At 42.5% G+C, this 23,664-nt stretch overlaps 1 long non-coding RNA gene across 1 annotated transcript in view; it reads right to left on the bottom strand.

The window, feature by feature from the left end:
• Positions 1–3,208: 3,208 nt before the first annotated feature.
• LOC124613881 overlaps positions 3,209–23,664 on the bottom strand; it is a 122,306-nt gene continuing 101,850 nt past the window's right edge. Inside the window, exons 2-3 of the long non-coding RNA XR_006979646.1 lie at positions 5,094–5,298; positions 3,209–5,010 (exon numbers count right to left, since the gene is read on the bottom strand). This is a non-coding gene — a long non-coding RNA (uncharacterized LOC124613881). The remainder of the gene's footprint in view (positions 5,011–5,093; positions 5,299–23,664) is intronic.

Genomic DNA, 23,664 nt, shown 5'->3' with positions numbered 1-23,664 from the left:
GAACCTGCGACCGTAGCGGTCTCGCGATTCCAGACTGTAGCGCCTAGAACCGCACGGCCACACCGGCCAGCCCCCAGTCACCAGCCGCTTGTTGTGATCATGTGTTCATTGAATCAACACATCACCAAATTTTCTGCTGTCAAATAGCTGGTAAATACTGTATTCACACTGGAATTCGTGCAAGTATTTAAACCATTTCTCTTATTTTTTAGCACGGCAACAGTTGTTCCAAACCTGTCAGAATCCTATTAAAAACATCTTAACATGCGTTGCTACAGCGAAGCAGCAAAAGACACCATTGATTCGCTATATAGACCTAGTTATATTGCGAAATGACGGTAACTAACTGCAAGTTGATGTAACATCTCGTGTGGTCCGTGTCTAATAATCGACTGTTGATTTTTGTTGTTCTGCGGTAGAGATCAAGCCTGTGAGAGACATATAGTGGATATCAGTAACCATTTTCAGGATCTGAAGCTTGCACTTCACTGCAGTGGATTTGGCACAGTAGCAAAACAACACGTTGCATGTCGCGTGAATTAAAGTCTTCATGCGGCCACCACGGTCTACTTTCAGATGACTGGCAGCCATATAGTTTCAGCAAGGTCCAATCCTTTTCTGACAGAAACCAGTGCTTCGTGTCCCATAACATTGTTACGATGTTACGATCTCTCTGTCTCTCTGTCTCTCTCTCTCTCTCTCTCTCTCTCTCACACACACACACACACACACACACACACACACACACACACTGAGTAATAGGGAAGCGTCCTAGCTATATTAATAACGTACTGGAGAGAACTGTTTGCAGCTCAGTTGCGAAAATACGTCATATACATGATGATTCTCATTAACATTTAAAAGTCTCTGAAACGATGTAGAAGTCACTGAGACAAGTAATGTAATGTAAGACACATGAGGTCGTAAACATCAAGAAATGGCCCAGAAGTGGATGACATATGTTGAACATGTGTCACCAGATGACGTACCTAGCCGCACGTGCAGCGGTTGAGCCTGTCGGTACGTTGCACCTGATCATCCCAGTCCATCTTCTGTATTCACGTCGACGTGCTTCCGGGCCTAGGTGCGTGTCTTTAGATCGTGAGGTTCAGAGTTCGAGTCTTGTATCTGGCAGGCAGTATATTTTTGCATTGCGTTAGACAATTATATGTTTACATTCAGGTAAGATTTATTGTTTTATTTATTGGTCTCGCGGTCTCAGCTGGTTCATTGTAAATCACAGTACAAAAGAAACATCCCGTATTGCGTCAAAGGTAAATGAGTACAAGCTACTGAATTGCTTCGCTTACAGCAAATCACATTTACAAATTGTTTTCGAAATTTGGGTCGTTTGCTTAAATGCAAGTTGCATCGTTCCATCATCCCTTCACGCACGCCCTCGAAAATACCTCCGTGTTTTTTGACTCCACATCTGTAACGTCTATGACGTCCATTTTGGACTCTATAGAGGTTCTTTAAACTAGCTCCAACAGACAACACAAAAGAAAAAAAATTAGCTGATGTGTAGCAATACCTCCTACCGACGAACCTAGGATCGACAAGACCAACCACCGCACGCGCGTCGAGGTACGCCATCTAGTGACGTCACACGCTCAACATTTGTCATCTGAGCCTCATCTACGTCGCTTCGCGGTTTTTTAAACTTTAACGGGAATCGTCCCGAATAATGTCAAGCAACTAGTATAGACACTGGACTAATATTCAAGAGGAGGAGACTTCAAATTCCAGCTCGGTCTTGAAGAGTTTGGTTTTCCGAGGTTCACTGCGTTCGCTGTGGGCGAAAGCGGTATATTTCCATTGGCAATTACGGGCTGATTTCCTGTCCCATCCGAGCTTGGAACTCACTCCTTACACGTATGAGTCCAAAGCATTAACCGCTGTGTCATCTCGTTCAGTGACACTGATCTAGGTCATATGCTAAATTGAAAATTAATTACTAAATTTACCGTTGATTACTAGATACTGATTTAGTCTAATAGGACCGAAAAAGCAGAATCTAATATTACAATTAAGTAACTTTCATGAATTTTGTAAGACCGCACTGTCTTTGACACTTGTACTCTTTGCCTTCGGTTGCGATAGCTGATGAGCCTTTTCTTCTAGTATTTTTTGTTGTTACGCGCATGTTCCGGTAACTGGGGTTTTCGAGTTGGAAACTGAGATCGTCTGAGTTAACATCTAGGTATAGAGCGCCGGGAAAGGGACACTTTAAATTTAAAGTGGGCTGTATTTAAGTATGTATATTGATGGCCACATAAATTAATTAAAGGATTTGCATTTCGCGTTGTGCAGACTTAAATTTACGGGACCAGTTATCAACTTAGCACAGTTCGTGTGAATACACACTGTTGGTATGGACACCGATGCGTAGAATAGTTTATAGGAGACCATATTATATTCATATATTTTTTGTGGCAGTTATTTACAGGCACATTGCGGGAAGTAGGCACACGGTTTCATTTTTTACTGGGTGAGACCTGCAATTATCCTCCATTCAAAAGATCCGACTGCCTTCAAATAAAATGAACTGTAGAATTTCGAAAGAAGGAGGAGGAGCTTGCAGTATGAATTGTGTAACGCCGACTTCCTCACAAAACAATTGGTACCTTTTCATTTCCAGAAAGCAATGTTACGATTCCTTTTATCAACAAACTTGTAGTTTTTACGAAAGCTGTGCAAGTAACAAGCAAGCATTTATGTTTGAGTCATTACTCCGACGGCAAAAACGTACAACTGAAACTGACTTTAAAAAAGAAGTTAGCCAGCGATAACTTAGTTTTCCGTAACCACTGGAAACAGAATACAGGGGTTCAAGCTAATTCACAGTTAACGTCACTAAAGACGAATAAACGATATTGCCAAGACTGATAATGAGTTTGTTTAATCATATGTGCGGACAGGGTACGATGTCTACTTGTGAGTGGTGACCTAACGTGCACAGTTTCCTTTCCTTATACCCAGAAGCCGAAACATCAGTTCCGTAATTAACGCATGCAGCTCAGGCGAGCAGGAGAAACTGATTCCGTAAGAGTTAGCGGTGCCGTTGCCTGTAAATTTTGCAACGGGACAGAAATGGTCGGGATAGGCAAGTCCAGTTCGGAGAGCTGATTCAAGACACTAACTACGATGTAGTTGAACCCAATCTATGTAATTTGAGACATACAAAACTGTACAATTTCTGTCATACAATATTACTGTCTGGAGAGACTATTTCTGCTAATACAGTTATTAACTGACATAAAATATTAGCGTTAGATGCAATACTTATCATATAAAGGTTTGCTATTTCAGGTACAAGCACTAGATTTACATGTGTCCTATTCATTCCAGAGCACACATTTAAAGTACAAGTACCTTAGTGATCACAATATTATCTTGAAGAGTGTTAAAAATACATTATCCTCAAACATTTTTAAAAATTATTTTATGTTTTTTACGCTTAGTTTCACGTATAATATGCCGACACTTGAAGACATTTGTATACTTTCATACAGTCTGCAGCTGTTTTACAAAAAATAATGGACGAAAAGTTTGCAATGGATATTTATTTTTAGTTCCTACTACCAGGTGTATTTATAATACATACATTGTAATAAAATACTCAGTAGTTGTTAGCAAACAACTCAGAAATACTAAAATAAAAATACTATGTCTAACATTAAAAATGTGTAGATTTTATTAGTGATAAAATGTATTTGAGAACTAGGTTAATACTATTTGTTCACAATTAATACTATTTATTATGGAATGAATAAAGACTATTCCAATCTGTAGTAAAACAAATGAACTCTTAACCCGTCTTCCACTTATGCGAGACTTCTGCAAATTTCTGCCCGACATTTTGAAACATCGTTTCACAAAAATTAAGCATGTTTTATTAACATGTCTTCACTGACTCTAGGGGGCCAAGGAGGTGTACGCCTTTCGTTGTATTGGGTACATCTTGCTTTCTGTCTTCTTCATGTGTCTCCTGCTCTCTTGTTTCCCTCTTAAAGTTAGATTTTTTGTTCAAATTATATTACACTTTCTGCAATATCAAGTCTGAATCAATATTCTGCATTGTACATTTCTTCGTAATTCCATTTAGCACAGTATTCTCTATACTAACCACGCAGCTGCAGTCGTGAAGTTCACATTGCGATGAATCACGCTAGTTATCCATCTGTAGGACCGGATTCTTATGCCTTATTCTCCCATTGCTCTGTCTAGTACGTTTGCTTCCCATATGCTGGTATCGTATGACTCCACTACAAACAGACGAGGGACTTAGATGTAGTATTGTTTCTTAGTAAACGGGGTGCAGTTTTCAACTAGCTCAACACAGAATTTATTCAAATTCAGAAATATTGGACTTTTATCAAACTATTTGATCACTGCTACGATTTGTCACTCCTGACCACAAACTTCTGGAAACGTTTTGAATTAGGTTGCATCCCAATGAAACAATGTATCTTAGCATAATGCACAACAATAGTAAGCCAGAAGATGTGATTTTTCTGTAACTCAATAAGCAATCAAGGGTAGTAACAGAAGTAAATTATCGATCAGTCGATTGAAAATGAATTTATCTCTCAGGTTTTCTCGACGGGATTGGTTAATAATATGCTTCCGGGAGTTCTACCGAGTTGTTCCCTCTGTGCATAAAATTGAAACAACAACTCGACGGAACACCCGGACGCACAGTATTAATTAGAAAACTAGTCGATTATTTCTTTGCAACGAGTTCTTAAGATTAACCAATCTGGGTTGGGTTTCCCTTTTTACTTCCTGCTGTTATCTTACATGACAATGCATGTGAGCATTTCAGCACAGTATATTTAAGGGCTTGACAGTTTTACGTACAGGCTTACAATTTGCTAATTGTGACACCTTTAAAAAAGAAACCACGAAACTGCATGGAAAAATATCCTAATGGCTTCATCAGTTCATCTAAGTCTTCTGAGGTACCAACATCAGCATCACACTGAAGTTTACAAGAGCGTCACTGATCTGTAAAACGAAAAAATTTGATTTTTACTCAGGTTGCCTAGTGGAATATAGTAATTCTGTCAACAGCAAAAATTTATGCTTACTGTTTTGCGTGTCTCTGGAACTGTTGTCTCTGTTGTGTATGAGGAATACCAGAAGATTCTTCTTCTGATGCTGAACTTTCCTTGTCATTAGTATCATCTTGTGGCATCCACAGATTATCTTCATTCTCAGTATCATCAGCCTCCGTATCAGAGAGTTCTGAATCAATTTTCGTCATTAATTTCATAATCTCTTCATCAGCCATCTCTGAAAATCATGTAAAGAGAGTATAAAATCATTTTAATTGGTGCAAATAAAACAATAGGCCTACTGACATTCAGGGTATCACTCATTATTTGATTTTAATGTAATTTAACTCTGTTGAGCCATGTGAGGCGAAGCTATTTGGTCATGAAACGAGTCATTACATAATTCAGAGAAATCTGAAAAAAAGAGGACTAATAAATTTTAAAAACACAAAACATTACGACAATATACACAATAATTTATATGTTGCACTGTAAGGGTCTTAAATGCTAATTTAAAGCTTGAAATTCCTAGATCTATTCTTAGGTAAATTGACGATTTTTGCTGACAGAATGATCTTTAATAAGCTAGTGAAATATCTAAGAGGATGTTGCGAAGATATTCGAATGTAACTTCTCTTTGATGAAATATACTGCTCAAAAGACGATTTAAAAGTCTTAGGACCACTCGTAGGTTCCTGTGACGAGTAGAACGATGAATAAAACTACGACAACTACAACTACTACTACTACCATTACAAATAATTTTCGGAAGATATTGTATCAATCACACACCAACCCGTGACAGATACAAAACGTGTAGAATTCACCTCCGGACTCGAACATACCAGTTAAGACATAAGTACTCGTAACATCTCGCGAATAACGTGAAAAATTGTATCACCGTTGTATGTAAGTTTTGTTATGTGTTATGTCACACACAGTTTAAGCTTTTTAATTAACTGCTCAACATTGAAAGAATATTATGATTTTTTTATGGTAATCAGTAGTTTGGATTTTTTTTTTTTTTTTTTTTTGGTAGTACACGCTCCTTAAGCAAAGACGTAGCTATAGTGGCGAAGAATATTTATCTAAATTACTCTTCCGGTCGCCTTCTGTAGAGAGTCTCTGTGATAATGTGAAGGAAATCTGGTTGTTATTTTCGTCTCTGCATTTTATTATGAAGCAGTAACAGCTTTCACGTCTTTGACTATTCGCTTTTGCTCATTCGGCGACAATCTAATATACTGTCGTCATCAGTGTCGTTGTAGTTGGGGAGCGTGAAAGATATACGGTATATAGCGAAGAGCCTCCTTAGCACTCCTCTGGAACTAAACAGGCGAGTCCATCGGAGCTCACGAATAGGACCGATCGTGCCCTGTAAGCAAATCGTTTCCCGCGGTGGAGTTGCACAACTCCGGACGTCCGCTAACGCGCGGCTTGTTTGTTGAATTGCCGCGCAGGCGTGTATCGGTTCTTGCTGCGCGCTGAACCTCTACTTAGAGTGCAATGCAGCCTCTTCTTATTCCCCGCGCAAGCTTTGTTACAGCGACAAAAGGGACGCCGCGCCGCGGAATTCTTAAGTTTTTACACGGTGAGAGTAAATTGCCGCTCACAGCCTGGTCTCCGCATGAAAGGGTTTTTTTATGCAGAGGTACCCATGTTTATGTTATTAGCTAAAGGAAACAAACAACTTTGATATGCGGAACAGACAGTCTTTGTCAGTAATAAACAGTTATTTGTAACAACTTATGGCAATTACTAGCTTTTTGTACAGTAAAAGAACAGTGATAATGGCAATTTCTGCGCAACTGGAACTTCGTCTTTGTTCTCCCCCCCCCCCCCCCCGCCCCCCCTCCCACGTACAACTGCTGGCTACATTTTGCCATCTTCTGATGTCATATCGGCGCTCCCTTGTTTCTTACGGTGTTCTTCGTTCTTTCTTCCATTTTATTTCTCGTGCTCGGATCTAAAGCTAAGTTTAAAGTTGTGAATTAGCAGCCCCTCCTATACGTAACTGCAGGCCCTGCATAATTCACAGATCATTAAACTACACCCCTACACACAAACCCAAAAGGAAAAATTCTGTGAAAGAGCGAACCTACAGAATCACAAACACTATGACTCAAATTCTATAGTGATCTGTAGAGCAGAGATTTAGCTGTGGCTCAATAGTTTCTAGCCGGCCGGTGTGGCCGAGCGGTTCTAGGCGCTTCAGTCTGGAACCGCGCGACCGCTACGGTCGCAGGTTCAAATCCTGCCTCGGGCATGGATGCGGGTGATGTCCTTCGGTTCGTTAGGTTTAAGTAGTTTTAAGTTCCAGGGGACTGATGACCTCAGATGTTAAGTCCCATAGTGCTCAGAGCCATTTTTTTTCAGAAGTTTCTAGTTTTGGGCTCAAATGGTTCAAATGGCTCTGAGCACTATGGGACTTAAAATCTGTGGTCATCAGTCCCCCAGAACTTAGAACTAATTGAACCTAACTAACCTAAGGACATCACACACATCCATGCCCGAGGCAGGATTCGAACCTGCGACCGTAGCAGTCGCGCGGTTCCTAACTGAGCGCCTAGAACCGCGAGCCACCGCGGCCGGCATAGTTTTGGGTACTGTGAAGATATTGAGGGGGGACATCCCAAGCATATTATGTTTTCTACCTCGCTTACAACCATGCTAACCCATACGGCCAGGTGCTCAACAGAAACTGTACCTGATCTTTGAGTTACAATGGCAAAGCTTAACCACGTTAACGAATTTAGACTTGTCTGTTCATATGTTACGAATAACGGGTTGTAAGCACGGGTGCGGAACTGAGACGTTGCAGCAGAAATTAGTAGCACTTTTAATAGAGGATGTCATAATCGGATCTGCTGACATGTGTCCTGACTTAGCACATACTAGCTACACTAAACTTCACCAAGTGAGCGCTAAAATTGTTTAATGCTACGCCCACTTTCCTTGTCAAAACTCAAATGCTGCCATGTTGCCTATGATCGCTTCCATGGAGAGAATGTCATCATTCAAAGAAATGGAACTCGTTCATGCCAGACTATACCCACTGCTAACTTTAAATCTGAAGTTTTGTGTAGTACCCCAACACAGAAAAAAAGTGTCTATGGTTAGACAAGTTGATAGCAAGCCCACTGTCCCAGTCCAGTATGTGTCAAGAAAATCATTATTCTCACACGCTCAGTCGTGACCAAAAACATTAATATTTTAGCGGTATGATATACATCCGTAAGGTGTACCTTTATTTTATTATCTTCTTTCTTCAGTAATTTCTTTCCAGTTCCTTTGCGTTACAGTCTATAATTATGTTCTGTGTAGAACATAACTTTAGACGAAACAACAGCTTGGCATGCAACGTATAATTAATGCAAATTAATTTGAGCAAAGTATAACCTGATACGAAGCAGTACCTGGTGCTGTATTCTGTTCACGACAAGAGACCTGTAAAAACAGTTATATTAATCAACAAATTATGTCAGTATATTCCCTATGATAAAACAGAAGATGTTCCAACCTCTCCCCGCTCCCCCCCCCCCCCCCCCGTCCCCCCAGAATTCAGATTTCTTTCGATATTTATAATTCATTATAGCAGTAGTACTCAGATGATCCTCATACAAATATCGTAGAATTGCGGCGAATAAGGTGTTCCAAAACGGCTCCGGCAGCAGATCACTTCTTCAAGGAGCCGCCCTTTCCCTTACTTTAGAAATTTGTTTGTGAAATAAAAACATTTTTTTATCTTCTATTATCCCTGTCAGTGTCATAAGCAGGCCAACGGCCTTGCTCAGTGGTAACACCGGTTCTCGGCAGATCGCTGCAGTTAAGCGCTGTTGGGCTGGGCTAGCAAAAAATGGCTTTGAGCACTATGCGACTTAACTTCTGAGGCCTAGAACTTAGAACTAATTAAACCTAACTAACCTAAGGACATCACACACATCCATGCTCGGTTCCAGACTGTAGCACCTAGAACCGAACGGCCACTCCGGCCGGCTGGGCTAGCACTTGGATGGTGACCATCTGGTCTGTGGGGCGCTGTTGGCAAGGGGTGCACTCAGCCCTTGTGAGGCAAACTGAGGAGCTACTTGATTGAGAAGTAGGGCCTCTGGTCTCGTAAACTGACAAAACGGCCGGGAGAGAGGTGTGCTGACCACATGACCCTCCACATCCGCATCCGGTGACGCCTGCGGGCTGAGGATAACAAGTCGGTCGGTCGGTACCTTTGGGCCTTCATAGTCTGTTCCGGCGAAGTTTAGTTTAGTTTAATTTTTTTAGTTTCGTAAGTAGAGTACTATTACACAAACTCTAGGAAAACCTTAGCTATGTGACAAGCAAACAAAAATGCTCACTTGTAAGTTAAGAGTTGTTGTTGTGGGAGATGATATTGCGCTCAGTTACTCCCATAAAAGAAGCTAATTTTTTCCCATATCTTTCAATGTAAGCAGCTGACAGTTCCGAATTTATTTCGTCACTCAAACCGTCATTAAAATACGGGCTCATACATGTGACTATCCCTCCCTTTTGTCCGACGAAGGGTGTGCCACATAAGAAAAGAAACGACCCGAATCGGCTTTACCTGGCGGCCGAGAATTTCCTCGGGTAGGGGGGAAAAAGTTTTAAACAATGTCGAAGGACGCGAGGGGGGAGAAGTGACAGAAGTTGAAACGCGGCTGTAGCAAAGCGCGACTTGGTCAGCGACTTTATAAATCTTCCCTCGGGAGCGCTGCCCCCCCCCCCCCCCCACCCCCCGGCGACCAACCCCCGTCAGCGGCGAGCCTTTTCGCGGCTCCCGCCATGGAATTCCCACCCCTCGGCTCCCGGTGCCACCCTCTTCGCCGAGCTGCAGTGCGACCGAATGCGCCCTTTTCAGCTCTGGCCCACAGCCCCGTCCCGAACTCGTAAATTTCCGGCACGCGGTCCCCGGCTATCAAACAACATTTATAACAACATTTTTATTGTGTCTGCAATTATACCGATGGGTGATGAATAAAGAGCATTTTTGGCCTATGGCCTAACTCGTTGTCGATATGATTGCGCCCATATTGTGCAGCGCCCGTTTTTTATATAAATTATTCAGGAGGCGACTAAAAAGTGAGGAATGTTTGGACACAGTTTTTATGTGGCAATAATTACACGGATACGCGCGTGCGGACAGACTATCAATAAATGAGCCGCCGATTCCACAAACACGCCAGTATTTATCTGTTGGCACTCAGGAAAACATGTCAAAAGCGCTTTTATCGCGCCTGTCCTCTATCGATTCCAATACGCAACGCGCGTTGCTAATTTATTAGTCTGCTGCACCTTGTTTATGTTGCGATATTTCGTATTTTTGGCCATCTGCTCCGGCCTGGTTATACGCCGCCGAAATGTCCATTTCAGGCTCGTCGTTTCGCTAAGAGGTGCAATTCATTCTGATTTGTGGAAATTCCTGTCAAGGTCTGGATGTGTTCCAAACGAGCGAGTGTAGCATCGCGCCCATGGAGGGTCGAAGAAGAAATCGTCAATGAAGCCGGCCAGAGAAGAGGGATACGCTACATTTCTAGACCCGAGTGCGTACAAAAACTGTACTGCGACTGCAGTGGGTAGGTGGTTACCATGACGTCGTTCCGTACCTCGGCCATAAGGGAGAAGACAGAGGTTTATTTGTTAGAAAGTCCACGAAGTCTGTCACGCTGTCATCCTTCTGCAAAATGATCTATAAATCGTACTGTTCTAATAGAAAACCATCGTAGCCAGAATGCCAGGAGATTTTGTACAAGAATCTTCTATCCCTCGGACCTTAAAATGTAGGGGAAGTGCGGTCAAGCATCTGCATCCTCTAACAGTGAGCACTTTACGTTTTTCTCTGTTGGTTACACTTGTGGGGAAAGTTATCACTAGCTACTGATAATAGCAGTGCATAGTGACATCACGATTAGCAGTGCATAGTGACAAAATGACAAGCAGCGCATAGTGACATTAGATTTTCTTGGTATCTAGATAACAAAGAATTTTATGAAGATCCACCACAGCGGACGCATCTCATAATTTAATCAGTTTTAACAAGTTATCGCAGGTTAATTTACTACATTAGCTATTAAGTCTGCATAGCATTGCTGCCTTGTTCACGATATAGCAACTGAGTCTATCCTGTGGAGAGCTCTGACGGTAGATTTGTCTACTAGCGAACTTTCGGGTGAGAGGACTCGTCCCAATGACGGTTTATTTAGAAACGCCTACTGCCGTAAGGCAACAGTAGACAAGGCAAAAAAGCATCTCAAGTAACGGCCGGCCAGCAACGAAATTGCTCTTCAGATCATCGATTATAATAACACGACTGGAAACAGTGGTCCAAGGAAGGTTCAAGAAAACCCAAGCAGGAACTTCTTCGGGAGTGTTAGAATTCAGTTTCGCAAGTGTGCAAGCCGGCACTCCCGTTTCTGAGCTCTCTGCCAAAATTCTACTCAATTCACATGAGGAACCAGAGCGGCCAGAATCGGAAGTCCTGTAATAAGAACTAGAGACGAATGTTGTCGAACGAAAACGAAAGTAAAAGGAGGAAAATACACTCCTGGAAATGGAAAAAAGAACACATTGACACCGGTGTGTCAGACCCACCATACTTGCTCCGGACACTGCGAGAGGGCTGTACAAGCAATAATCACACGCACGGCACAGCGGACACACCAGGAACCGCGGTGTTGGCCGTCGAATGGCGCTAGCTGCGCAGCATTTGTGCACCGCCGCCGACAGTGTCAGCCAGTTTGCCGTGGCATACGGAGCTCCATCGCAGTCTTTAACACTGGTAGCATGCCGCGACAGTGTGGACGTGAACCGTATGTGCAGTTGACGGACTTTGAGCGAGGGCGTATAGTGGGCATGCGGGAGGCCGGGTGGACGTACCGCCGAATTGCTCAACACGTGGGGCGTGAGGTCTCCACAGTACATCGATGTTGTCGCCAGTGGTCGGCGGAAGGTGCACGTGCCCGTCGACCTGGGACCGGACCGCAGCGACGCACGGATGCACGCCTAGACCATAGGATCCTACGCAGTGCCGTAGGGGACCGCACCGCCACTTCCCAGCAAATTAGGGACACTGTTGCTCCTGGGGTATCGGCGAGGACCATTCGCAACCGTCTCCATGAAGCTGGGCTACGGTCCCGCACACCGTTAGGCCGTTTTCCGCTCACGCCCCAACATCGTGCAGCCCGCCTCCAGTGGTGTCGCGACAGGCGTGAATGGAGGGACGAATGGAGACGTGTCGTCTTCAGCGATGAGAGTCGCTTCTGCCTTGGTGCCAATGATGGTCGTATGCGTGTTTGGCGCCGTGCAGGTGAGCGCCACAATCAGGACTGCATACGACCGAGGCACACAGGGCCAACACCCGGTATCATGGTGTGGGGAGCGATCTCCTACACTGGCCGTACACCACTGGTGATCGTCGAGGGGACACTGAATAGTGCACGGTACATCCAAACCGTCATCGAACCCATCGTTCTACCATTCCTAGACCGGCAAGGGAACTTGCTGTTCCAACAGGACAATGCACGTTCGCATGTATCCCGTGCCACCCAACGTGCTCTAGAAGGTGTAAGTCAACTACCCTGGCCAGCAAGATCTCCGGATCTGTCCCCCATTGAGCATGTTTGGGACTGGATGAAGCGTCGTCTCACGCGGTCTGCACGTCCAGCACGAACGCTGGTCCAACTGAGGCGCCAGGTGGAAATGGCATGGCAAGCCATTCCACAGGACTACATGCAGCATCTCTACGATCGTCTCCATGGGAGAATAGCAGCCTGCATTGCTGCGAAAGGTGGATATACACTGTACTAGTGCCGACATTGTGCATGCTTTGTTGCCTGTGTCTATGTGCCTGTGGTTCTGTCAGTGTGATCATGTCATGTATCTGACCCCAGGAATGTGTCAATAAAGTTTACCCTTCCTGGGACAATGAATTCACGGTGTTCTTATTTCAATTTCCAGGAGTGTACAACCGAAGGAAGAGAGATAAAGAAAACAGGATCTTCTACAACTGAAAAAAGATCCTTCTGCAAAATGGAAATTGCTCATCGCTCTACAGCAAACTGACTCCGAAAAAAACGCATTTTTCCAGGATGCGGGTGTGAGTTTGGTGATGACCTGATACAGTGTGATGAGAGTAAATGATAAGTGTATGAGGGTTGTACAGGGATTCTTATCCGTATGAGCTCTGTTGAACTTTCCCTGGCTACATGCTCACTCATAGAGTACGCTGTTAACACTTTTGTACATTTGCTCTTACTGTGTTTGTATTAAGAGTAAAACTGCATTTATTTTTATAATGAGTAAATGACAGATTGGTATATAAATAAATTAAAATGGTAGATTGAGCAGATATTTTCAATTTCTCCTTGCATGCTCTCAGCCTGAATTCCGTGTCGGTGTTACAAACGTTCAGGGAAGATATAAACGGGCACATTTATCAAGAGAACTCTGGCCCAAAAATTACTGAATCGTAAATTTTAGCTTTGGGCGTACCCTCGGGAAGTGTGGCAAACTCTTGCTGTTCATATTGTATGTTAATGACATGACAGATAATATTAACAGCAAACTCAGGATTTTTGCAGATGATGCAGTTATCTATAATGAACGTTCGGTCAGACGCGATAAAATTTCAAAGTGGTGAAATGATTGGCAACTTGTTTTAAATTATCAGAAACGTAGAAATGTTTGCTTCTCAAATCGCATAAAACTTGTATACTATGACTGTACGACAACAGTGAGTCACAACTGTGATCAGAAAAGGAAAGGAAGGATGATTAGGGCTTAACATCCCATCAACATTGAGGTCATTAGAGATGGAGTAAAAACTCGGGCCGGCCGCTGTGGCAGAGCGGTTCTAGGCGTTCAGTCCGGAACCGCGCTGCTGGTTCGAATCCTGCCTCGGGGATGGATGTGTGTGATGTCCTTAGGTTAGTTAAGTTTAAGTAGTTCTAAGTCTAGGGGACTGATGACCTCAGATTTTAAGTCTCATAGTGCCATTTGAACCATTTTTGAAAAACTCCGACTGTTACAAGCATGGGGAAGGAAATCGACTGTGCTCTTTCAAATGAATCATGCCATCTTTTGCCTGGATTTAGGGAAATCACCGGAAACCTAAATCAGAATGGCCGGACGCGGAATTGAACCGTCGTCTTCTCGGACGGGAGTCCAGTGCGCTGACTATGGCACCGCGCTAGGTACAGTTGGAATCACTCAACATGCAGGAATACCTGGTTGTAACAATTTCAAGCCGGCCGCAGTGACAGAGCGTTTCTAGACGCTTCAGTCTGGAACCGGGCGACTGCTACGGTCACAGGTTCGAATCCTGCCTCTGGCAGGGATGTGTGTGATGTCCTTAGGTTAGTTAGGTTTAAGTAGTTCTAAGTTCTAGGGGACTGATGACCTCAGATGTTAAGTCCCATAGTGCTCAGAGCCATTTGAACCATTGAACAATTTCTAAGGGAATGAAATGGAACGTTCATATTTACTCATTCGTGGGTAAGACACGTGATAGGCTTCGGATATTGGAAGGATACTGGGAAAATGCAGTCAGTCTACAAAGGAGACTGCTTATATATTACTTGTGCGATCCATCTCAGAACACTGCTAAAGATTATGGGAGCCATACCAGATAGGACTAGCTAGGGACATTAACCGTATACAAAGAAAGGCGGCACGGGATGTTTGACTCACAGGAAAGCGTTGAGGAAATATTGAAGAATCTGAATGGTAGACGCTTGGACATAGATGCCAATTTTTTATTCCGAGAAAGGCTGGTTACAGAGTTCAGTGAACCAGCATTAACCCTAGGACTCACTCTGGGGTCATAGGTGACCCCAATCATCTTTACTATGGATAAAATAATATTTCTATTTCTTGTAAAAATCCAGTTTTTTATGACTTTTACCACACAGTATTGTAGTTCTCTCACAAAAATTTTTAGAGCGCTTGACTCAACATTTAGATCAATAACCAACAAAAACTACTGTTGGGGTCAATTATGACTCCAGATAGATTATATGTAACATTCATAGAATGTATAGATTATCAACTATCAATCTCTTTCTTAGGTATTTTGAGTTGGTAACACTGAATTCAGGTGTTATTCAGGTGTTACTCAGAACTAACCTCAAACTGGGAGTTCGTTTGTTGTCGCAGTGTAATTTCAGCATGGATGGAATACGTTTTGCTCCTGGCTATAGTGTAGAACAAGCTATGGAAGACTTATTTCGTAGCAGTAGTGATTCAGAAGGCAGTGACGCCGAAGATGATGGAACAGAGACACAGGTAGACCAAAGTGATGAAATTTGTTTACATGAATTAGAAGAAAATGATATTCTTGCTGAAAATGATGACAGTGGAGAAGATAAAAGTGCAGTACTGGTAAGCAGGGGTCGGGATATTGCATGGAGTACAAAAGAACCATCAATTCGTATATTTCCAATCCGCAACATCCAACGATTTTCAGCAGGTATTCCTAGTACAGTTAGTGTTAGCTCAGCTGTTGACTGTTTCAGGCAGTTTATTACTAATGAATTGCTGGATATAATAGTTCAGTTCACAAATAAACGAGGAAATGAATTGAAAGTGTCTGGAAAATTAGTTGACTGGCGTGATACAGACAGATGCGAGCTTCTTTCATTTTTAGGCTTGCTGATTCTGTATGGCGTACAGAAGAGCCGGGGGAAACCTATTGACGAATTTTGGGTCTCTGAATATGGCACTCCTCTATTCCGTACTACTATGTCGAGGAGACGATATCAGGACATTCTGCGTTCACTTCGTTTTGACGACCGCATCACAAGACTTGAAAGGAAAGAGAGGACTGGAAATAAGGCTGAAGTTGTACAGGAAATACTTGATTTGTTTGCCGTGCAATGTCAAACATCATTTATACCTTCCAGCAACATTACTGTTGATGAACATCTTTGCGTATACAGAGGGCGGTGCAGTTTCAAGGTCTACATTCCTTCAAAGCCAGGAAAGTATGGGATCAAGATATGGTGCGCGGTAGACTGTGAACATGGTTATCTGACAAATCTTCAAATGCACACTGGAAGGAGTGGTGATGTGAGAGAAGTGAATCAAGGCAAGAGAGTGGTCTTAGATTTAGTGCGTCATCTGGCTGGCAGTGGTAGGAATATTACCACTGAAAATTTTTTCACGAGCTATGACCTTGGCCAAGAATTGTTGAAAATGAAGTTGACACTTGTCGGTACTCTACGTTCTACAAGAAAAGAAGTCCCAAATGAGTTTTTGCCTTCGAAAACTAGGGAAGAATGCACTACCAGATTTGCATACAGTGGTAAAACCGTATTAGTTTCGTATGTTCCAAAAAGAAATAAGGCTGTGCTACTCCTGTCAACACAACATCAGTCATTTGAAGTGCCCAAAGAAAACAACTTGAAACTAAAACCAGAAGTAGTGTTGTATTACAACTCAACAAAATCAGGTGTTGATACGCTAGATCAAATGAGCTCTTACTATTCTGTGAAAAAGGGTACAAAACGTTGGCCATTAGCAGTATTTTATGATCTTATCGATCTAGCTGCACTCAATGCCTACAGACTCTTCTGTGTTGCTGTTGAAAAAATAGAGAGACGTCTTTTTCTAATGAAGTTGGCCAAAGAAATGGCAAATCCCCAAGTGGACCGTCGTTCGAGTTTACCACAAGCAAGGAACAAGGATATTATTAGCAGTATCAAACGGTGTGGATTTGATGATCTGTTAGACAATGGACATCCAGACGTAATATCCGACAATCAGAAGAGAAAGCGAGGCAAATGCTCTATTTGCCCCCGATCAAAGGACACAAAATACAGTTCAACATGCAAAAAGTGTTACAAATTTGTTTGCAAGGAACATTCTGAAATAGTTACTACTTGCAAAATATGTGCAGATGACTATGGTACGGATTCCGGTTAGAATTATGTTTCCTGTTGAGTTGTTCATCACATTTTCTGTAAATCTGAAGCCATTGTGAAACATTTATGAGTGAAACAAATTATGACTTAGAGTAATATTGTAACTTCTGATATGTAATTACTCTGCCATATGTAATTTAATTCTACTATGTACATACCTGTTTAAAAAGCTGTGAAATGTGTCTAAATAATAAATAAAATGTAAAAACACAGTATTAAACGACAGTACGTTGTTCTCTGAATGATTAGTACACACAGTCAATTATATATTGATTGGGGTCATGTATGGCCCCAGATGGAGTACTAGGGAAATTTTAGCAGAGTGAGTCCTAGGGTTAAGTGAAGTACCAAGAGATATTTTTCATCACCTAATTATTGGCACTCAGTGGCCAGCAAGTATTGAATAGAATAAAACATTGTTCATCATTCAGTATTATTCAGACCATTAAGAAGTCATCATTAAAAATCAGTTAATTACAATCATAGCATTAATAATCAGGGGCATTATAAGTAGTCTCATTACAATAAACAGTGGCAGTTATTAGCCAGTTACAAAGCATTATTTTATATATATATATATATTTTTTTTTGTCTCATTAAGAAGTCATTACTCAAGTGACATACTATCCAGTGCTAATCAGTATTATTCAGAATTATCATAAACTAGTGACATTATGTGGGACTGGTAATACATTTTTTTTTTGTTAGCAATGCATTGCGTTGGGATCGATAATTAATTGCTGAGGCATAACACTATTTGCTTTTGACCTATTGCTGCAAATGAGGATAGGTAACGTCATTCGTCATGAGTCAGCTGTAGCAAGGTTATGTAACAAGGCAGTATATGTGATCACATTTATAAATGATAGACACAAATGGGTAAAAAAATAAAAATGCAAGTACTAGAACAGGTATAATAAGTAACAGAATGACACCAGCTTCCAGTCATCTCGGAATGGATAAATGCGGTGGACTGTGCGGCTGGTCCCGGCGGAGGTTCGGGCGTGGGTGTGTGTGTACTGCCCTTAGGGTAATTTAGGTTAAGTAGTGTGTAAGCTTAGGGACTGATGACCTTAGCAGTTAAGTCCCATAAGATTTCACACACATTTTGTTTGATAAATGCGGGTCCACTACGGTTTCCAAGGGAATCTGACAGCATTCTTCTACAAAATAATGGCAAGTTCAGGTAACAATAGTGGAGGCGGGTAGCGGTCAAGCATTCTTCTCTAGAAAGCAGACCACAAAGGCTCAATAATACTGACATCTAGTAATCGCCGTATCCAGGGGAGATGAGACAACTCATCCTCGTGCACACAGAACTAGTCATAGATGAAGAGGCCTGTCGTCTTGGAACACAGCATCGCCATTGGGGAATAAATGTTGTACCATGAGCGGAACCTTTTCAGCCAAGATGATCACCTTGCACGGCAATAAAGAGGCCTACGGAATATCACAATACGGTTGCCCAAATCATCACTGAACCCCCTTGGGACGTTAACTAGCGCAAACGTCGAAAACAGGGAGAAAAAAGATCCATACGAGCAAATGACGTTCTTCTATTGCACCACTGTACAGGTTTATTGGCTTCGGCACCACGTTTTCCTCTTACGGGCATTTGCGTCATTGATGAGTGATTTCTGAATTCCAGCGTACCCTACAGTTCTCTGCTTATGGAGCTCCTTTCGTGGAAATGAGCGTACGGCATTAAGGGCTGGGAGTGCCCCATTCTGGGAAGTTCGGCCGCTGAGGGCACGTACTTACTTTATTCGACGCCACATTGGGCGACTTGAGCGTCGGAGATGGGGTTGAAATGATGAGGCCAACACAACACGCAGTTCCTGAGCGGAGGAAATCTCCTGCCCCAGCCGGGAATCGAACCCGGGCCCCTTGGCGTGGCATTCCACCTCGCTGACCAGTCAGCTAACGGGGGCGAACGGCTCCTTTCGTGTTGGTTTGGTACTGACGGGGTTCGCTACTGCGACGTTCAGTTCTGCAGTCTGCAGCTGTCATCTCTTAATTTTTATCACAAACTTGAACTACCGTCCACCACGATTATTTAACACACTCTTATGACCGTGTTCTGACTTAACGGATGATGTTTTTCTGCTTTCCTGTACGCAGTATAAATCTTCGATAAGGGGCCTCTTGAAACACCAATCAGTTAGGCTGCCTTGGTTACACGTGCGCTCACCATACGAGCACCACACTTTGCCTACGTTCAGTGTCACTCAGCTCCGACGTAATGCACTCACAGATAGAAAGAACACTGTTCTGACCACGACTGACATTTGCAACGGACTGAGGACAGAGCACAGGTGCCATTCGCAGTCAAATACATCAGCACAATCTGCACACTTGGCTAGCATCTGCATTTACGTTCAAGCATGTATTTCTCTCGGTGTTTGCATATTTGTGTCCAGTCCCTGTATGTAGCAGTAGAAAGTTACGTAGCGCAACCTTTTGTTGGATAATTCTGCCAGCATAACACGACAAATACCTAATCGTTAAATATACGAGGTAATATACAGGGTGACGTTATTGAACTATATGAAAAAAACGTAAGTAAGTCATAAACTACGGCGTGTACACACGATATTCAATAACTGAACGTCACTACAGCTATTACGATTTAGGTTATGACATGTCCGCAGCTCGTGGTCTCGCGGTAGCGTTCTCGCTTCCCGAGCACGGGGTCACGGGTTCGATTCTCGGTGGGGTGAGGGATTTTTCTTGCCTCGAGATGACTGGGTGTTTTTGTGTCGTCTTCATCATCATCATTCATCCCCGTTCCGGTCGGAGGAAGGCAATAGCAAACCACCTCCACTAGGACCTTGCCTAGTAAGGTGACGCGGGTCTCCCGCGTCGCTCCCCTACGCTCTGTAAAGAAGTATGGGACTCATCATCGTGTTCGATATGTCTGCCATCCTCGGCGGTGATGTGGCGCAGATGAACAGCGAAACTCTGCACGATGCACTGAAGTGTCGGAATGTCTTTTTGTATCCCGCCTGGAAGGCGGCGCGTGGGTCTACTCCTGAGATCTGCAAAAAAGGCCGAATGAAGGAAGCGAGTAGGAGCAGGTGAGGTAAAGCACTTCGGTACGGCAAGTAAATTTAACGCACCTTTACTGATGTATAAACATATAAAAACACGTTACTTAACTTTTGGTACAGATGAGCACGTAGGTGCAAAGCCGTTCATGTATCAAAGCTAACAGTTAATAGAATGTATAAAGGCAAAGTCAGTAATGGCCAACCCCCGTACAAGTAGAAGCTAAGTTGCTACGTCGTCTGCTCTTGATCAACTGGGGTGAAAGTAGAGCGTCTCCCGTTGAGCTCCACAGCATCGGCTAGAGGGCGCTGTGGTTGCTGTAATTCGTCCGCTCTCGTAGTGCCAACCTACGAGCGTGCTCCTACGCTGTGGCATCGGAACTATCGATACCACATCGATGACCTCCTGAATGACTGTTTTCAGCTCAGCAATGGTTTTGGCGCTATTGCTGTACACCTTCTCTTTGACATCTGTTTGGTTCTGCAGTCGCCTAAAAATGAAAGATGGCGATAAATTAAAAAATGTAAGATGGCAGTAGTAAGAAACTGAACACAATCTGAGGTGATGGTTCGGGATAATTTTTTAAAAACCCAAGCTAACTTAACTAGCTGTGCTTTGTAACCCCTTTGATGTTCCATTCCAAGAAAAGTATCTGAATGGCCTGTATTATTACGTATCACCTCACATGTATCCATGGAGCATCAAAAAATATTTAAAGACACAGAAAATACAGTGGTTCATTGTTTAAAAGTCAAACGCAAACACACGTATCTGAAAAAGATATTACGCACACATTTTCCAGACGTCAGTGCAGCAGGAGGGTGGATAAACGGTAGATAGAGAGAGAAACAGAGGGATGGAGAAGACGGTGGCTAGTAGTAGACATCATGCATGCTTGCAAAGAAGTTGTTAAGCCAGCAACAGCTGGGGTGAGGCGACCTGAGAGATGACAGGCAGCAAGCCAACAAGGATTTATAGTGCTGTAAGGAATAGCTGAGAGAGTTATTAGCATTTTATCGGAAACTGAGACGATTAAACATAAAAATATTACAACAGCTTCATGATTTTGCACAGTAACTATACTTTACGACTTACTACTTCTTGCGCCATAACAGTCCATTCGGAAAAACTTTGTGCGGTGAAATGCGTAAACATTTTTACCCTTAAGAGTTATGTTGAACTGCTCCATAACTGACGCTTTCAAATTAGAATAATGATGAATAGTGATTTTGCATTAACTTCTTGAAATGAACTTTACCTACGTATGTTCGTTAATATTCAGAATCCTACAGCTACTGTTTCCTCTGTATATCGTACTAATTACGCCTGCACTCTCAGTACCAGTTTTAGTTTTTCTTTAGAGTGGCCAACTTATGTAGATTTGGTGTACATATAAAAATACTGTTCACTGTTTCAGTTTACATGCTGTTTTCAACAATAAAATATATTGTCATCGGGAAGGGGCGGAAACCAATAAAAACAAAACAAAACTACCCTAGATATAAATTTGTTGCAAAAATTTTCATTAATTTATTTGTTCGTGATACAATTAAAAATATTTGTTCACATTCAACACTATCTGGAATATTATGTATTGTAAACATTAGTTTGTTGCAATTCAAACAATACTGAAACATTTCGAGCAGCTAACTTAGTTTTAACAGCTGGCTCTGTCCTAAAACAATCGAATTGACACTGAACTGCATTTCGTGGCCAGTGCAGAATATGAACACACATTCATCTCATAAACTGTCATCTTGTGTGTTGATCGCCTTGTAGTACTGGCATTATAATTCTGCCTATACGTTCAACTCTTCTTTGGAATCGAATGTGGGAACTGTTCCAAGATCCAAAGCGTACTGTTTGATATGTGAAATCCCACACAATAATTTGGAATTCAGATTTTTGAAACACAACTTTTGCATATGTCTTTGAGCTATCGAAATGTTTTCATATGCAACTTCCCATTCTGAAGTTGAGTTTTTCACTTTATTTCCAGAAGCCTTCTTAAACCACAGGCAGTAATTGCTGCTTCCCAAAGTTCCTCTTTAATAAATATTACCTCATTACCATCTGAATTATGGCCCTGCTTTCAAAGCTAGCAAGAAAAGAAATCGCTCTGCCAGTTCATTTGGGACATAGTCGAAATGTGCTGATGAATTGTTGGACGGCATATTCCAATAGTGAACATCAGATTCATTTTCATTATGTTTATGCCTGTATATTCCCATGCTGCTATATATGTCATCACCTTTCAGTAATAATCTGCCACTTTTATCTGTTGTAGGCGTAACAATATTGGTACATTCATAGCCTCTGTCGGAGCCCACTGTCCTGTTAGATATGCATATTGAGCTTACAACACTAGCCCACTGGCCTTCAGGTTACACGCGATCCACAATTTCCTTAAGTGGCTTCTTATCAACTAATAGGGAAATGCTACCAAACTCTTCTCTCTCGTTGGATATTCACTATATCTGCTTAACAGTAAACTGGCTTAATGGGTCCCCCGTAAATTTTCACAGAACAAAGCGCATCTGTTGCACTAACTCCCTCTAATCCTTATATCACTAGAATCTCATCAATGTGTCATAAACTGTTGGCAACATTACACAAAAAGAAAATTAACGCTTCACACTTTCAAAGAACCTGTAAAACATCCTTCATCACAGACGCACATATTCCCACCTCTGATCAAAATAAATATAAAAAAAACGAATATAAAGCTGGCATAACCTTTCCCACTGAACAAATTCTCGTGACACATCATTTCTCACTTAACTGTATCCTGCGCTTGACAGGTAGTCCAAAGTACTGGTATCTGGTGTGCTGGGGGATCACATGGGTGACCAGCTTTCCACCGAAGGTAGATGATAGCTGCACAGAACTGAGTCAGAGCTATAGAAAGCTCTGGATATTGTGACGCTCATTGTCTCAACAGAAGACATCAGCTACTCCAGGACTGCTGTATGAGATGCAGCGTCTGTTCCGCAGATATACATCACTTCTGGCTTGGTAAATGTTGGTTCTGAAAGGCAGTGAGGTCTGGTTCTAGAGTACTACTGAGGTAGGTAAGGTATCGTGCTAAGAGTAGCTCTGTCGGTTTATCCATTCATTGCAGCAGTGGCTGAGCTACGTTCACACTGGTGAATAACATTCCACTTTCCAATTGCCGATCCCACAGTGCTCCTGCTTCCCCCCTGATGAATAGGTGTAACACCACCAGACCTTGACACTCATCTCTGACGTGCTTAAATCTGGAGAAAGGAAGCCATGCTTACTCTACCTCCTCCTTTTGAAGGACATGATGTTCCTCCACACAACTCCTCACGTGAACAGATAATACACAAAACTCCCTTTGGAGATGACTAATAGCTGAAATAAGATACAGACAAGTAATTACAAATGTAGGTTCTATTCGGTGTACCTTACACTAATTTACCGCATAATCTTCACACAATGCTTACCGTTGCGGATAACTCAGTAAATCACTCAGTCGCTTGCATTTCATCATGTCATCCAGCAGCTTAAGCATCCACCCACTTGAAACCGTTCTGTATCCTAAGAACCCGTGAAAGATGTCGCAAAAATTGCCATACAAAATGCCAAGCTCTCAGGAAACGTAC

This window comes from Schistocerca americana, chromosome 4, assembly GCF_021461395.2.
Source record: "Schistocerca americana isolate TAMUIC-IGC-003095 chromosome 4, iqSchAmer2.1, whole genome shotgun sequence".
Taxonomy (NCBI): Eukaryota; Metazoa; Arthropoda; class Insecta; order Orthoptera; family Acrididae; genus Schistocerca; species Schistocerca americana.
This window is presented reverse-complemented; position numbering and strand designations above follow the sequence as displayed.